Raw genomic sequence first — 18,820 nt, 5'->3', positions numbered from 1 at the left:
ATACACACACACACACACACACACACACACACACGCACACACACGTGTCTGAGGAGATTAGTTAGGAGGGTTTAGCTGCAGGAGAACCTTCCTCACTGAGCATCCTTAGCTCGGTCGTGTACGAGAATTTATTCCTCCTCTGATCAAATCGAAATCCTCGTTTCCTTAAGTGGCCTCAGAAATATTCCACGTGCACATTTTATAATCAAAAGCTGCTTTTGAATAACTGTGCATATTAGCAGAGATCATGGCACCCATTAGCCAAAGTAGCCCCTACTGGACATCGGTACAGGATCTGACAGGATGGACTACACAACTTTACCTGAGCTTCCTCAGATCCAGACGGGGATTTAGGGAAGTACATTTAATCTATTTTCATGTTTTATCATTCTGAAAGAATGACTGAATTTGTCATTAATGACACATCACAGTTTACATGCCACCAGTGTGCCGCAGGGTTGATGATTAGGGCTGGGTTCATTCACTATCGATTTTCTCACTCTTATGCAGACGACCCACAGCTTTACCGTCCTCCGAGATCCTGCCTCAAAGGTGTGAATCCCCCAGTGGCTCAAGGTTTTCAACAGCTCAGGAGCAGAAATATCATAATGCCCCTTTTCCCAGCAAAACACAGATCCTCCTACACGCTCACTCCCAGAAACGTCTGGCTTCTCACAGGCTTCGCCAGGCGACATCACACCGCCCCCGTCCAGGCCCTCCTGTCTTTAGCCGACATTATGTATTCCAACACCGATCAACATCATGTGGTCACTGAGATGGTCTTTGTGGCTCTTTTGGAACCACCTTTATGATGGCAGCTGATAGTGACCTGATATCATCGCCATCATGTCTTCCTCTCATCCCTTAAGCACTCTCACCACCACCACCACCATGTTCCTAGTCAAGCCTGACATTCCGATTTAAGTTCTCCTCCCTTTGATTTGCTAATCTTGGAGACGCCACTTATTAAAGCAACATTTCCACCTGTCATTGCTTTTGGATTTACATAATCTTCCTGCCGAAATACTGACGTGATCTCCGAACGTCTCTGAAGACTCGTCTCTCACGTCAGCTGCGGCGTACTCTGCTACATATTAAGTACCAGTAAAGAGGAGACATTTTGGGAAGTGAAGACATTTTAGCTGGTCCTCACAACTTCAAAGGACTGTACGAGGGATAAGCCTTGGGTTTGAGGTTGAGGTTAGCCTTGGGTTTAGGTCAGAGTTTAGGTTAGGGTTGGGCTTAGTGAGCTAATTGGGTTGGTTAGGGTTAACGTAATGGGCTGGGTACAGGATTACATCATTAAAGGGCCCCACAAAGATAGAGTTATAAGCGAGTGTGTGTGTCTGATATAGAGTCAATATCTGACACTTGCTTTGCCACAGATGGAGACCTCCTGCTGAGATTTTGTCACGGTGCTCCTCGCTGCAGATAATCAATAGGTCTGAAATACAAAAGCCTGATGGGGCCCAGCTGCCGTGAAAATTGCCCAGGGGGGCTGGGGTATAGACACCCACCCCCTCGAATATCAGAGCCTCACATGCACACACTCGCCCACTCACACGGCACACTATAGATGTCCAACGTTAGCGCGTTCGGTCGGTTTTACGTCGTTCTGTTGCAGATTTACAATCATCTCTGATTTACGGGGGCTGTAAATCTGCCCCGCGCCGTGACTGGGAGGCGCTGTGGTGTGTTTGATTAGCCGCTTTATAAAGTCAGGATTCAAACAAAGTAATAATTTGCAACCTGCTGTGATCGTGTCACTTCTGTGGACATTTCGGTTGTTTCTACACTGATTTGATCCCGGGATTAACCCCCCCCCCCCCCCCCTCACCAAAACAATACACTTTTCCCCCACAGAAATCTAAGAGAAGCTCGTGATTAAGAGGGTCTTTTGTTTGATTTTTGAAAAGCTGCTTTGCTGCCACCAGAAGCAGGGCGACTGCTGGCACATCAGCATGGACCGGCGACCTGTCCAGGTTATCCCTGCCTCTCACTCAGGGGCTGCTGCGACTCCAGCAACCCCCCATGATGACCATGATGACCAATGCCCACAGGAATAAGGACATTATTTATTTATTTGACTTCCCATTCCCAATATGCTCATCAATCACACTGCTGTCAACCACAAACAAATGCAAATCTCCGTCTTTCCCCAAAACAGCTGCTATTCTCAGAGTTTTTGTTGGTCTGTTGTCTGGATTTGTTGCAAAATGAGTGGTTAGCAAAGGTTAAGACTAATTATCCCCGTCCATGGTGACCTGAGGCACGTGTGAACCATAATCATGGGCACGAGGCAGGAACAGCTCCACCACGGGCCCCCCACCTACCCACACTCACACATACACACACACACACACACACACACACACACACACACACACACACACACACACACACACACGAGAACTAGAGAAACCCTCAGCAGATCCAGAGGTTAAATTAAATTCCATTATAACAGCAGGTAGACGGTTGAGCTTTTGCACCCATTGACAGAAGCTGTTTATCATTCACAAAGCTCCCTTTTCAGTCTGCTGTGTTTGTTTACTCCCCCCTTCCACCGGACTGACCGCGGTTATGGATTTTCTGCAGCGTTGCCTTTAAACGTAGCCCAGGGAGAACATGAAGCTGTCCAGGTGAACAGAGAATCTTTTCATTGCCTCATTATGACCATTGATTATTGCTTCAATAAAAGAAACAATACACCTGCTGTGCCTGGGAGAGGCATTGGAAGCTTATTCCAGTCTGGACTTTGGAGGATGTTTATAAGTGAGCTGCCTTTTCTTCTAGGCTCAGCACTGAGAGTCCAGTTAAATCTTAAGTGCTCATTCCACTGCGTTTGTTTACTGCCATTTGTACTTTTGGACTCCAGATTCATCTTATATTATAGGATTGTTTTAGAAAGAAGTGTTTTTGTTGGCTTGGAATTCTAAAAACCTTGTTATTACCAAGGTTTTTTATGGCGTGATGGAGATTTCTGGGTACGGAACATGGTGCGGTGGGTTGATGATCGTATTAAGAGGTAAATAAACAAGCATAAACAGTCACAGTGGTCGACTCCAGAATATATGAGCTCTGGGTGCTCGTGGAGAATCTTAATGGGCCGGATGATTAATGTCCATGCCGCCGTCAGCGGACGGGACACAGTGGTCCACTCGCAGAGGTCGGTGTTTCTGGCCCACATGAAAAACCCGACTTCACCGTCTTTTTGCTTTGATTAAAGGTGCAGACAGCACACCGATGTGGCTGCACCTCCAAGTGACTTTTGTTCCAGCACAGGGTTTTTGTGTTGCCGGGGCAGAGTGGGAGAAAGTATCAAATATGTCCTAAAGGGAGACGCTCTCATCACTTCTGCCATGTTTGTGCAGGTACACAGCATCTGTCAGAAACCAGGATGGGGCCAAGAGATGGCGGAGAATCCCAATTTATCTCGCATGTGCAGTCTGATCTGGGAGCAGCTTGCTTAAAGAGAACAGCTGAGGTGATGGGGGGAGCTGATCTGGTTGTAATTAATGAGGGAACGGACTCAAACCTGAGGCGCATCTGCCGGGCATCGCTGCAATTAAAACGGGAGCCCTGATGGATCGGAGCCCTCCTTCTGGCCGAGCTCCGCTCGCGTCTCGGCGCTGAAATTTTCTGCTCCAGTTTTGAGTGAGGGTCTGTAATTAAATCATTAAACAGCAGAGCGTTTGCCTAATATGCTCCAGTGCCTCCATTACAAAGCATTATCACTCATGATGCTTTCCATCTCGATGGGGGAACCGCCGAGGCCGGGCTGGCTGCTTCTGCCTCAGCGTGGAGCGCGGACAGAGTGAACTGGAAGCTATAAATTACCGAAGGTTTGATTGATGGACTAATGTGTTTTTGGGAGTGTTTTCCACAAGCCTAAAGAGACGTAGGCTGCAGCCCTTGCACATCTGTATGTGTGGGCCGGAACGATGCAGGGTTTCATGCAGATGGAGACCAAAGCATCGCAAGAGTTGCTTTAAATTATTCACAAACTGTTTGCTCAGGCAAGGTACAACAACATAACACTTAAGCTGCCTGGAGACGGAGAGCTATATAACGCAGGTTTAAAGCTATCGGCAGTGAACACAGCGTGCAGGCGCTGCGATTCCTTTGTTCCCCCGACTACACGCCGGACGCGATTTATGAAGCGTGGCTGCTTCCACTTCATGCTACAACGGTCAGGATCCCCCGCTCGGGCTATGACGTGGTCGGAGACCTGGGAGGGGGGTGGGCGGGGTGGGGTGGGGTCGCTCAAGCCTCACAGACCCCCTCCCCTCTTCCCCCCTTCTGTGTGATACGGAGGCAAGCGAAAGGCCTGCAGTATTGACAGCAGAGCCGTGGCTGGGACTGGAGCATAGAGAGGACCTGGGGCGTATTATTTCATAGGGTGGGGGGGTGAAACGGCCAGGGTTAGCTAGGTTCAGGGACTCTAACACTCAGCTGCAGACCAGGAGGGGAGGGTTTAGCTGGATACCAAAAGCTGTGTTTGTAATAGAGTACATATGGCATTAAAGAGCGTATAGGAGACAGCATAGGCGTGTTTTCTTTGTTGTTTGCGGTATTACAAGCCTCTCCTTTCACCTCTCGACAGTTCTGGCTGTCTAGACAAGAAGAAGCCTTAAATCCTCACGCTCTCTATTCCAGCTACGCGCACGACCCAACCTCCCCTCCTGCGGCGCGTTGTCTTACTTTATTCTCAGCAACACACCTTAAAAACTCGAGTCACCAAGCATCCGAGCAGCACAACCTCCTCCTCCTCTTCTTCCTCCTCCTCCTCCTCCTCCTCCTCCTCCTCCTCCCTCCAGTACTCGATGTCAAGCCAAGCAGAAAACTCATAACTTTATTTGCCAGCTGCATTCTAACAATTTCCTCCCGCGGCGCCCGTGCCATTAAAACAGCAGCACCGGCGTCCTCAACTGTGTCTGGAGCGACAGGAGCAAAGTGAGGAAACAGGTGAAAGCCGGAGATTAATCCAGAAATTAGTGGACACCGAAGCGAAGACAGAGAATGAAAAAGCCTTAAATGTGAGCGCGCGTGCAGAATTCACAAACAGGCTGCCGGGCGAAGGTAGAAGAGCCTGGCGCCGTTCTGAAGCTCGTTGAAACAGTGCAGGGGCTGGACGTGACACGCGTCCTTTCTGACACCTGAACGTGCAGGTTTAACGCCTCGAAAATGGACCCATTTCAAAATTGCCACTTTTAATTAGGAGCTCTCACTGCTACTTGAAATGTTGTTTTTCCTCCACGTGGCAGACGGCAGCAGGAGCCACCTGTCTTGGTTTCTGCCTTTGTCTGATGGGGTCAGGCGTGTTTGGATGACAGCATCAGAAGGGGGGGGGGGATTTGTTACATTGTAGAAAACAGCAGCCGGAGGATGTTCTTGGCAAATGTCGCCGTCTCTTTACTAATGGGGTTAGGTGTTGCGTTTTGCCTGCGCAGCGTTTTCCTGCTCGCGCCTTGTGATGGTGAACTGTTTAGCCTCTGTTGGAGCATCTGAGTCTTTAATCTGTGTAGACAGCTTTGTAATTGGAGCTGGACAATGGGGGGGGGGGGGGGGGGGGGGGGGGGGGCGCTCGACAGGACACCCACACAACAATGGAGAGGGTGGAGGGTGGGAGCACGGGGATCTTCGCTGTCTGATGTTGGGGAGTCATTGGAGTTGAAAGCACAAGAATTAGCCTCAGAAGTCCTGAGGATTGAGGTCGCGGACCCTTCACCGAGGCAGGAGCATCATTGTCTGAGTCGATTCACTCGACCCCTGGCCGTTCTCCCACTCGATCAGGTCCAAACCAATTGAGGTTCTTTGTGAATGGATCCAACTGGAGGCCTTGAGAGCCTGGCCCATTTCCATTTCAATGCATTTCAAACACATTCTGAAGTGTTTCACTTTCAATTTTGCACCACTGCAGGCCGGACCCTAATGTGGCCTTCTCTCCTGTTCCGGCCTCCTCCCCCATCTACGCCCACCACACGGGAGATGAACTCAGGCGACAGGTGCCACACTGCTCAGAATGACAATTTGCCTTTTGGAAATCAGGCTCTGGCTCCTTTGTGCTCCCTGAAATTGAGTTAGCCCATCAACTGACACTCAACAACTCCCTCTTGTCTCCTCCTCCCACCTCCTCCCTCCCTCACCCCCTCCTCTCTGTCACTGTCTGCTCCTTTCATACTAAAGCTCACATTTGAGAGCGCTTCCATTTCCACATGTCTGAAAGAGAAGGCCTTTTTTAAATTGGAATGACATTTCTTATCATGCTAATGTTAATAAAGGTTTTAATATAAAAAACAGGAGCAGAATCCCAGTTCATGAGCAGTTTTGGAATGTCTGGCAGGGCTTAAAATAAATTGCCATTATTCCAGAATAAAATAATCACAGTAATTTTGTTTGACAATGATTCCGTTAGTGAAAGTCTCCCAGGGCCATCCTGTCCTAATGCTGCGCATATTTCCTCACTATGTGTTGGGGTCTTATTTTATGCCTAGATCCAGTTCTAATGGTGACTACAAACCCCACTGGTCAAATCATCTGGTTAAGGAGAGAGGAAAGAAAGGAGGTCATCGTCACTCTGCACACAACTGCAGCTTATAACAAATGCTGTAACATCAGTAGTAGCAGAAAATAAGATACACCCGGGCATTTAGCAAAGAAGTATTCCAGTAAACAGAGCTGGGCTCTGTGTCTAACATTAATTTATAATGTTTGCATGGAATATGGTATAGAATAATGAATATATAGAATATGGTCAGGCTTAACGTGGTTATAGGACATGTTATCAAACTCTGGAACTGTTAAATTGTGTTTAAAGTTACTTTTGGCATTGAAAAATGACCATCAATTTGGAGAGGTCACTTCCTGTTGAAGTCACATGACTGTCACCTGATCACCTCACAAGGAAGATGTCACTTAGGGACAAATTCTCCTGTGATGTCTCTGACTTCCGACGTAAACGGAACGCAGAATTAATAAGTTAAGAACAAACATAAAGCACAATATGGTTGAATTTATGTAAAGATCTAAGCAGTTGGTAATTATTACACAGCCTCTCGGGGGCCTGGGCTGAGAAACAGAAGGTTCTTGGTTCCAACCCTGGTGTGGACAAAACATGGTCGATGCTTGCTTAGTGGCTTTGGTTGGCAACAGTGTCCCCCCCCCCCCCCCCCCCCCCCCCCCCCCCCCCCAACCAAGTCATTGTCTTAAAGTCTATTGATTAGCAGCAGCAGCTCTTTCTGGTCAGGCAGAAATCTGCTGCCCGTCCTCGGCGAAGCTTAATTAACTGTGAAAAAGGGGAATGAATTCATCCAGAGGTGGACAGAGTGCTGCAAGAGCAGCCTGTGAGAGATCCATCCATCTCAGGGTAACCTGTGCAACGGCAGAGATTGAGTGTCCAGTATTGCACAGCCACCTAACCAGGATATTGACGCAGGGGTGGTGAATGGAGCGCAGTGATGACACTGAAGAGCAGCTCTGAGCCAACACTTTAGTCTAAGTTTCTTGTAAAACATTAGCAGCGTATCTGATAACAGAACTGTGACAGGACATAAAATTAATATGGCAATTAGCTGTCTCATTAAGGCTCTCTGCTCTTTAAGGTTTAACGTTACAGTTAAACTCTCACTCCTCTCTCATTTACACAACATGAAGCTACAAATAGCCTCTATGACTAATATTCTAGAGGGAGCGATCGGGCGGACGAGCTAGTTTGGAAAAGGTGCCATTATTTCACTTACCGTCAGGCCCTCGCCCGTTTCTCATGCAGCCCTGTCATTTTTATGCTCCCTGAATGTGACAAATGATTATACCATCAAAACAGACGCCACTTTTAAAGTCTAATATGTAAATACGTTACTGCGCCAATCAAATCCCGATGATTTGCTGGAATATTGATTAAAATTTAGCTCAACGGCTGCAGAACACTGGAATTCTGCCTACTTTTGACTCAGTCCATCCTCTCATAGGATCACACACTTCCAATAACGGGGCACTGTCACGCCACGAACAGTCATCCCTCGGTTCATTTGATGTGACTGTTGTTCTGCCCGTTTACAGGCTGTGTTTTGAGTCATCCTTGTGACATCAGCGTTGGAAAGTGTCGCTGAACGTGTGCCGAGTCGGCTATTCTCCTGGTTCCCCTCCTGCCGCGTGTTAGCTCCGCTGTTGGTGTCATTCATGATTATTACTATCTTAATCTGACAGCCACGGTTACGTGACGCTAGCGAGGAGGCCCACTCAGACCTGCCACGTTGCAGCTCCCGTAGTTCATGGTCACCGTGCTGACATTGGGAATATCCGGGCAGATAATCGATTTTGAAAATCAGGACCGGGAGCGTGCATTCATATGAGGGGACTGTGAGGCCGTAATGAATCACAGTGGGAGCACCAGCATGCTTACAGGGACATGCTCAGAATACCCATCAGCATGTCAGCGTTGACGTCGTCCACCCACCCAAGGGGCTCAGCGGCAGAATGTCACGAGTTTGCCGGATTTCCATGAAATTCCTCAGCGGACTAAAACCGATAAGGAATATTTCAAACCAAAACCTGCAGTGATTAAACGGTGTCAGTTGTCATTATGAAGCTGGACAAGGACTTGAACATTTTCATCTTAAACAAGCCTCCCACAGAGTTTCAGAACTGGGTAATAGCATTTTTTTCTGCTTTGTTTACATTGCTGATTTCTCCCGCCACAACGTAGCTGAGACGGTCTCAATGCAATTACTTGAGCGGTGAATGGGAATGCTCCAGACCAAAGTAATACATCAATGTCAGGCCGGACTGAGATCTGCTGCTGAAATATGATTTTCTCTCTATTTGTAGAAATAAGTTCCCCACACAGTAAAATGAAAATAAACGGCTATATTTGCCAGCCACGGCCCATTTACCAGTTGGTGAATGTGGCTGCCGGGTGAATTTATTTATTTTTTTCTGTTAGAAGAGACGAGTCGCTGTACTGTACGCTTCTGCAGGGAGCAGCCACGAATGTGTTGCATGAGAGGGCAAAGATGTTATCTTATCTGATTTTATCTTATCTTACGGTAAAAGGCTTGAAAGAGAATTTAGGTCTGCGGTTTCATCACTTTGGGGCTCCGCAGCGAAGCGCGGGTGTGTTTTAAAGCTAAAGCCTTCAGCTGCAACACAGATAAAGATTTAAAACACTACCGTAATAACACTAAAAGCTGTTGCAGGTCTGATATCTTATGTGTGTTTCCGCCATCCAATGGCCCCCAAAACAGCATCAAAACAGTACCTGGCTTTAATGAACAAATTTTATTATACAGTCATTTGGCAGATGCCTCCTCGCCGTCCCCTCCACTGCAGCCCATTTCTGCTGCTGTACGAGCTATAAAAAAACTTATGAGGCATCGTAACCGCGGCGTTTGAACAGGTAGTCCAGCTCTCTGGCCGCTTTTAGATCCTTCCTGTGCATTTCTGCAATGCTCTAACAGTCCTTCGTGCTCTGTCACCAAGGTGCTAATTGTGACATCACGTCAGACAAAGATGGCTACAAAGGACAGATGTGCAGAAATGTGTCTGTGCAACCAGCGTGTTTGTTTGTTCTCAATGTATTGAAATGAAGTAAGGCAGTAAACAAAGAGCCAAACCTATCAATAAAACAGCGCCGTGTAGCCTGATGAATTTTTCAGTCCATCTTCTTTTCAGCGAGATTAAAGAGAATATAATTCCGGCCTTGGTCGAGATGGAGCATTTAATTCAAAGAGGTGATTACTCTTGTCGTTCGCAACAACAACCTTTCACCGCGCATTGTTTTCCCATGCGGACTCATTGTTATTGATTCCCCCAGCAGTTATGAAGTGCCCCTGGCTTCTAAAATAGCAGCTCCTGCACAGGAAAGCCAGCTTCTCTGTGCACTGTGCGTGCACACGCCTGTCACGGCGGCGAGTCGTGGGGGAACAGCTGAATTGATAGCTTCACGCTACTGCGACGGTGGGATGAGAGCGTCGACCGTTGAGTAAGAATGCACTGGACAGGGAATGAGTGGAACAATTCTGTCAGTCCTTTTAGAAGTAAGGAGCGTGTGTCAGTCAGTATTCCTGATCACGCAGGCTAAAGTCACTTCAAACAACCTGTGGTGGCTACTCGGGACCAAAATAGATTCATCTCCAACTGTATTTTTTGGACAAAACATGGCAGGGAAACAACCAAACACTCATGAAAAGCTGTCCATCATCATTTTGAGTCATCAGAATTGCAACAACAGTTGAATAAAAGTTCATTTTCAGTGTAAATAGTTGTTTAAAAAAGCCTTTTTGGACCCAGGGTCCAAAGACAGAGCCACTTGGACACACACTTGGAGGTTCAAGCGGACTAGAAGCTCTCTGGGAGACGAGTGAAGGACCAGGCTGAGGTTCCTGAGGAATGCTGGGAGGAGGAGACGCTGCAGTCTCACACAGTCTGTGATGGAGACAGAACCAATGAGGCATGAGAGCGACCAGGCAGGTAAAAATGGAGGACAGAATATTCATAAAATCAGATCAAGAGCAAACACAAAGGGTGTGTATCTCAGTGTAAAATCATGTCAGTGTGTATTATATGAGACATCTGGCAATAATGCAGCGGCAGTATTAATATATCTGATGCTTAAACTAATCAATGATGATGCTGCTGTGCATGTAGAGGAGCAGAGAACATCTGGGGCGCGTTTCTGTGAATTCTAATCCTGGCACAATGAGGCACCCACGGACTCCCTTTGGTTTTATTTTATTTGGATGTGTGGCAGGACTCTGATGCAGCAGAAGCTCCGTCGGCACGCATGGGGTTTGATCGTCTCTCGCTACAGTCGCTGCAAATCAGCGTTCGTGTCCCAGCAAATACTCATTATGACACGAGTGCCATTAAACTCTTCACCTGCAGATTTATGAGGGGTGAGGTTGGACGTCAGCAGGATGCAGCAGGGCGGGCCAAAAGAATGATCCAGCAAAGCCGACAGCAATAAAAACAAAACAAAACAGGTAAATTGCAGGAAAGCAGGAGAGAGTCCACAAAGGCTCACAAATGATGTCGTTTTTAGAAAACATCCCATAAGTATGATGGTTCCCAGGTTGCCGACGAGGCTCAGGCATTAGCTCTAATCTTACAAAGCCGGCTGGTGAGCAGGACTCTGGTTAAAGAGCGCATTTGTTCCTTCAAGTTATGCTGAAAGTGATAATTCATGTTGCCCAGCAGGTATCGGGGAAACAGAGGAATCACGTGAGGAATCAGGGTCAACAGGAAAGCTGACGAGAACAGGAACGCAACGTTGACTTTATTCTGCTGTAAATATGCTGTGGCTATAGGTTAGGCTGGGATATGTAGTCTGTCCATCGTGCGCTAGTCCAGGGTTCTCCCTGAATCCTGTCTGAGACAAAGTTGTTGTCAGCTGGGCCGCGAGGCGCGTCATCACTCCCACATCTGGTCTGTCTGCTCCCTGCAGACGTTACTGTGGGAAAGGCTCAGATTGGCACATGTGTATTCGCCCGTGAGACACGGATCTTCTCCACACAGTTTATGAGCGTGTTCCCCACCACTGTGTCAAATATTTCACTTCTGTCAGACACAACAGCCTCCGAACAACGTTGAAGGAGGCAGATGGACCAAAATATGCACAGAGAGAGGAAAAACTTGGAAGCTCGCACATTAGCTAATCTTACATGTTGCTCATGTGAAGATGATGCAGTGTTTTGTACACCAGATGGATAATTTCCTTACTTCTGTTCAATTATGGAATCAAATATATTAAAAGAAAAACAAACCCTATTCATTTGAATAAGGAGATGTGTGAGAATATGGTGTGCGAATACAGCGTTTAAGTGTGAGGAACAAATGTACTCCTCTGTCCACAACTTTAATCACCTGGATTAGCCCACGATGCCGCTCTGGGAGGCAGGGATTTGACCTATAACCCAGAAAAACTCTGTTGCTCGGGTTTGTTTCATCTTTCAAATGCATTATTATACCTGCTACTTTATGTCTGCTGTGTTCGTTGCAGGTACCTGAAGATGCGTCTGGATGAATGGATCTGTTGGCATTCACGGTCAGTCACAAACCATGTCAGGGTGCTCCAGCATCACCGAAATTGGGATTATAACTGATCAGCTGTCCAAAACTCTGTATTTAAGGGCGTATGGGACAGCGTGACAGGTGTCCAGTCCAATGTTCTTTGTAATTTTAACATATGATCACTAAAGAAAAGGAAAATGTCCATGTTTGTATGTAAATATGGCTGAAATTCATACTGATTTTCATTTAAATTCATATTGATTATTCATTTCTCAAAAACATCCATTACTCAAGCAAACAATAGAGTATTGATTGAAACAAACGCACAGTTCCATGAATGGTGCATAGCAGTTTTGATCAGGATGGGGACGAATAGCACAGAAGCTCACATTTAAAGGCTGCTACATACTCCACAGGTTAGTTACTAACACCCATTAACCATCAGCATTCAGCAAACAGCACAGCACATAAAAATCAGGCACTCCCAGCAGTTAGTTCACAACTGACGAAGTCTCTCAGATGAGATATGAGAAAAAAAGACGTCCACTGGGACCCGTCCCACTACAGCACAACGCCACACAGGCGCGCCATCTGTAAACATCAGTAGTCTTTGCAAATGTGCCGTGGCGGAATCACCATCTTTTTGCGACAGATGTTCAGAAGAAGCTGCTAGAGCTCCCAAACAAGGACAGTACACAGCCGTGGAATCGACGATTCCTAATTTCTCTCTTTTTGTCAATAATAACCTTAAAGCCCATGTGAGATTGGAGCTTTGGCATCAGCGCCAAGCTGCTAAAGCAGAACCACGGCCAGGATGTTAGCTGAGTTTAACAGATTGGCAGCATTTAAAGAATTAGGGACAAGCCAAGAAAATAAACTGGCCAGGAGAGATATAAGAACCAGCAATTGGGCATTAATGTAAATATAGCACGCTTTAATGAGCTCTGACACACACCTGGTGCCAGACCGCTGTCCCCACTACAATAGAGGGCTAAAATAATGGGAGACACAGGGTATCTGCAAGATTAAAGCCCCCCCCCCCCCACTCACACACACACACACACACACACCCGCACACACACACACACACACACACACACACACACACACACACACAGAGTGTTTCAGGGTAAGCTTCAAAGACTCATGCTGGTCCCAGTGGGCCCACATCCCAGAACCCCCTCTGCCACTTCTGCCTCAGTAGTTCTTTGACTTTTACCTCTCTCTTGTCCTCCATTCTCCTAAATCAAGTCCCCGCCGCCTCCCCTCTTACTCATCTGCTGCCTCCAATCATAACTTTTTCCTTCCCCGCCGCTCTCCCGGTATTAGCCAGCAGGGTTTATTTTTATGTCCCTCGATCGGCCTCTCAGCCCCCCTGAGTCTGGTCTCTCCTTTTCACTCTCTGGCCGTTTTTTAATTCCATCAGCTCTCAGCAACCTGCAGATAATAAGATCTGCTGTTTATTTAGATTATTGTCCTTGGACAATTTGATGAATCATCCTATGGGACTTTAACTCCATACTGGGCGCTGAAAGATGATTGTTCCCCCATCGCCTCCCTCCTGCTGTCCAACATTTCTAACTTTGTTTAATACGTGCACGCCCTGTTCCTGCTTATGTCTGAGACATTGGGTTTGACAGCCTATTCTACATTTACAGCTCAGAGGATGAGATGGGCTTCTATTGAGGAATATCTCTGTCAGCGTGTCCACTGTGAACCGAGTCCACATGAGTCCACTGTACCTGGCTAGCAGGTGTCCATGCTGATCAAATGAGCTGGGAGCTGGGGTTCAGCTGGGCTAGATGGTATTAAATAATGTTTCCCTTATGTGTATATGCTCCTATAGTTGCTCCTATAGTCCTAAAACTAACTATAACTAACTATAAAACTGGCTTGAACACAGCTCAATCCTTTGGTTTACAGGAAGTAAACAAAAGTAACCATATTTGGATAAGAGGGCGGTGCTGGAGGAGGAGTCACGTATGTAATACAGTCTCATACGCTGTCTCACTGGTAGGACAATGGACCGAGCTGGACTGTAGGGTTGGGTTGATCGCTGCTCTAACCTTGGAGTCATTTATAGTCATGTTTAATCGTACTACGCTTTAAGCACCACTTCAGTCAGACGGGAAGGAGATAAAACACAATCTTATGTTACTATTGACAGCTCTTACAAACACACACAGAAAGGTAATCATCAGATGAGAGGTCAGTTGTCCTGAACAGGTGCCCTGAGGTGCCCCAATCTTCCTGCCAGAAGGTTGGTTGAACAAACACCTTCTAAATAAGAATAAAAAGGCCCCAATGAGATTTGAACTCATGACCCCTGGATTACGAGACCAGTGCTCTAACCCCTGAGCTATGGAGCCCATTTTCACATTCAGATGGATTTTCTGTGGCCTCATCTGTCAACGTCAGCATGTTGAAGAAAACCTGATATGACAGCTCAGTGATGAGAATAGGTTGGCTCATCTGCTTTCCTCTAAGGTACACGGGTGGCCAAAAGTTTAGCCTGTATTCACATATGCTAATTTAAACAAAGAAACTGACCAACAGCAATAAAACCCCACGATAGCACCTGGCAAAACACGCACATCAGCGTCTCTCCGGGACAGCTGTGAATTAGATCCGTTTGACTGTCTGAAAAAATCTTGATTGATAAATCAGCTGAAGAAATTCATAATTCATAACGTAGAGACGTGATCAAATGAGCACCTTCGCCTCAGCAGCTGCCGTCCTGGAGGCATCTGGAATAATTCTTGAATAACAGCCCAAGTTTCTCTAAGAGGTAGGAGTCCACAGCTCCATCTGAACATCAGAGATCTGCTATTTATTCTCCAGCGAGACCATTAAGAGAGGAGCTGGGGGCGACCATATGGACACGACTACAGTTTAACTCACACCATTATTTAAATAAAGACATTAGCAGACACCACCAGTGTGTTTCCTCCCCGTGTTGGCACAAGCTCGGAAAATACCCGTGTTTGAATAATGTATTCCTGCATGATTTTAGCTTAATAACCACGACCGAGAAGCAGAAGTGGGCATTTTCTGAGAGATGAGAATGACGTCCATTTTAATATTCTCAAAACAAAGAGGTGGCGAAGACGAAGAGGGATAAATATCCGACTCAGGTACGTCTTCAATTACAAATGCCTGAAGGGGGATGTAAAACTTTTGGGGTTAAAATTGCTCCTTTTTGTGATTACTGTTTTAAAAATTTACCATTTTTTCTTTCTTTCTCTATGCATGAGCAGCCCATTTCAACGGATCTTCATCAATTTCCACATGGATAACACACCAGCTGACTTTATGCATGACTCTAACTGCACGATTATAGTTCTTTACTGCCACGGTGGAGCAGGGTAACTGCACGATTATAGTTCTTTACTGCCACGGTGGAGCAGGGTAAAACAGTGAGTTCCCCTTTGTGCGGTTTGACTCGAGACAGAGAGAATAAGATCAGTATGAGAAATGAATCAGATTCATGTGGCCTGAGGCGAGCTTTGCCATGCTAAAATATGCATAGGAAGCTGTGATTATTGGGCCCGCCTCCCTCGGTGGAAACCAAAGATGAGTATTTCATCTCTAAAGTGCAGCTTGAAATACTGATCTCCGGTTTAAGCGTGTAGAATTTTTTATAACAAACAATTAAATATTTTAATGTTTGTATTTATTTTTTATATACCGGTATGTGTATGTAGGTACATTTATTGTAATGTTTGGTGCTGATATGGCATCACTAATCACTAATGGTAATAAAATCCCATTGTTAAAATGCTCTAAAGTTACCTTTGGTATTGGGGAAAAACAAGCTGTTTCCTTCTCTTCCACATACAGGTGCTGACACCATTTTGGTGATGTCACTTCCTGTCCCAGTTAAAGGTTTATCACCTGAACACCACAACAGGATATGTCCCTTAGGAGCCTGCTAAGTTATGGTGGAATGTAAAGCTGGATAAGGTGGATTTCTGACGTATTTGCCCTGTCACCAGTGTTGCTGTGGGTTAATTACTGAAGCCCAGCTGATGCTGCTCACAGCTGTTGATCAGTGTTAAAAATATTAGGCTCCTGACGTCAAAAACCGCGTGTGTTTACAGCCAGAACATTTATCGACATGGGTAAGATTTGACTTTCCAGTTCTATGAGCGATAGCTGTGGTCGAGATCTTTGGCCTCTTTGCTGGAATATACAGTCATTTCTAGCCCCCGGTCTATCTACACACGCTGTCCTTTTAGATAAAAAAAGGAGGTGGTGGCGGTGGGGGGGTGTCTGGGGGTCTGGGAGGGCACGCAGCATGGGGAGGATTGATTATGTGGAGAGACGGACTGAGGGAAGAGCTTTGTGTTGGCTGTCTGGCAGCCGTGTGGATGTTACTTTAGCATGTATAATGTAAATAAACCCACCTTGCCTGCATCAAACACCATGTTTAGTCAACTTTAATTTGCCTCAATGACAGATGACGTGGGGGTTAACGTCACAAACGAGCCTCCACAATCCTGGATTCCGGAGTCTGCTCACAACCAGCACCTGAGCTGGTTGTCCTCCTGCTAGGAAAGGACCCCCCTAGCTCCACCTGCTCCCCTGCTGGTGGAGTTTCTTGGCCCTGTAGCCTTTTCCTAACTCCTGTACGTCGTCTTCCAATGTTCTCGTGTTCTCTCGGCTCTTCCCTGACCTCTCTCCACAGTTCTACCTCAGGCTGACAGAATCCTGGTAGCAGCTCCAGCACCCCCACAGCTGCTCTGGCCCCTCCTGTATGATGCTGTAATAATACAGTAGTCATGGTAATAACAGGCGTGATAATACTGGCAATAGTATAATAACATGGCTCCCTTCATAAAGAAGGCTGCATACTGGGTTAGTGCTGGTGTTTGAGTGGCATCAAACATAAAAAAAGTCGTTTTCATATTGACAGAATTAGGAAATTTTAAAATACACTAACTGGGAGTGTTTTTTTCTAAACACTGTCCGACACTCCTTCTGTATATAATTCTAATTCCTGTATATACTGTATAATGTACATAGCAATGTACATAATATTTTTATTTTTATTTTTTCACTGAGTTAAGTCAATGTTCATCTGGACTTTTGCTTTAAATTTGGGGTTTAGGTTACTGTCACTAAAACACTCTTGATGCCCATTTTAAAAAACAAAAAGTTTAAGCTAAGTTTAAAAGTAGAAACGTCTGACAGACAGACAGACGTCCCGTGTCTCATCTCCTTCTCGTCTCATCTTTATCCCTTTTGGGGTCACGGGGAGGGGGTGGGGGGGTACACAAGGGGCAAAGGCAGGGTCCACCCCCGGATGAGTTGCCAGTTCATCGCTGGGCCCCATATGAGCATTCGTGGGTTCATTACCTTGCCCAACAGTATCTCCTTCTTCATTTTCTCCTTCTTCATTCCTACAGCAGCCAATCGCGTTTCTCCATCACTTCCTTCCTCGAGTCCTCGTCATTTCGACGAGTGTTCACCAGGGCGCCGTTTGTACCGCCAGCCATAACAATCAGTGTTCTCTTAAAATGCAAATAAGAATGAAATTTTGGTTCTTGTTATACACACTCTGGCCGCTAGATGTCAGTAAATACGGCTCAGTAGATCTTTCAGTCCACTATAGTCAACATCCTTTCAGCTTTTGCCAGTGTTGCTCTCTCGGTGAGATGTTTTGATAACTATTATAAGTTCTGCTTCAAACTCTCTGGCTCCATGTGTCCACTTGGAACGTTTAGTGTCAGGGAGCAAAATGATAAACGGGGAAAAATGAACCAACTACTCGGGTCCCTAATCTATCGTCGAGGCTGATTTTAATGCACTTATTTTGATTAAGACCCCCAGAAGAGCAGCTCACAGAGACATTTAAACACAGATGTCAATTTGCGTGTCATCGCTCATCAGGGCTGGAGCTCATCGAGGCTCCTGGAGTGTTTACGCGTTTGGAGGGTTCCTGCAGTAAAAGCGAGGCCTCATCCATCTGGCAGCTCTTGTGGAAGTCTCGTGAAAAAACGGCTGATTGCCAATAATGATGAGTCGGAGGAGAGCAGGCGAGGAGGAGCTGAGTTGCTGATTGCCGCCGCCGCGAGAGAGCCAATATATGTCGTGTGTATGAACCCTACTGAGCACATGACACCTATGCTGTTTAATTCAGATTCATGCCTCATTGTGTTGATTTACAGCATCAGTGCTGTTGACTATTAAATCTGATGTGACCATCTTTGTTTTGATGACCGATCTCTGTCTCGGCATTGGGAATGGGATGAAATGGGATGAAAAAGATGATGATAAGGTTTCTCACCGAAGCATCATGGTGATTTATACACATCTCATAGCTCATAAAGTGCAAATCATTTATGTGTTTAACATTAGAGCTGGACATTATCTAACATTTCACATTTCACCTAATGTAATAGAGACCTTTACAACAATGTGACTGTTTTTTCTCATAAGGACAAAGAAGTTCTTCACACATTATTGTATAATAGCTGGACAGGCTCAGAAAATGCACTTTGTTCATCATATACATTCTCCTTTAAGCTGACCCTAAGGGATGAAAAATGTAAAAGGCACAGTTAAGATGTGCTGCGTAAATCCATAATAAGACAACTACTGCCACCATTTAGCAGCAGCTGCCACTTTGTAATCCTTCCAAGAAACAATTTCCCCCGCTAAATCTGCAACGATTATGGATACATGAAATTCCGGGCTGCACTTATGGAAATGACTCTTCAACAGCGTGAGCTGACATCCGCTCTTGCCTCTGACTTATTTCCAAGGTTTACGAATTCATACAGTCCGAACCTAAAAGCTGCTGAACTTACGG

At 46.1% G+C, this 18,820-nt stretch overlaps 1 non-coding gene across 1 annotated transcript; it reads right to left on the bottom strand.

Annotated features, from left to right (window-relative positions):
• Positions 1–14,302: 14,302 nt before the first annotated feature.
• On the bottom strand, positions 14,303–14,375 carry trnat-cgu (transfer RNA threonine (anticodon CGU)). Its single transcript has one exon. It is a non-coding gene; the product is annotated as a tRNA-Thr (tRNA).
• Positions 14,376–18,820: the final 4,445 nt, after the last annotated feature.

The sequence above is a fragment of the Takifugu rubripes genome, chromosome 20 (assembly GCF_901000725.2).
Source record: "Takifugu rubripes chromosome 20, fTakRub1.2, whole genome shotgun sequence".
NCBI classification, from domain to species: Eukaryota; Metazoa; Chordata; class Actinopteri; order Tetraodontiformes; family Tetraodontidae; genus Takifugu; species Takifugu rubripes.
This window is presented reverse-complemented; position numbering and strand designations above follow the sequence as displayed.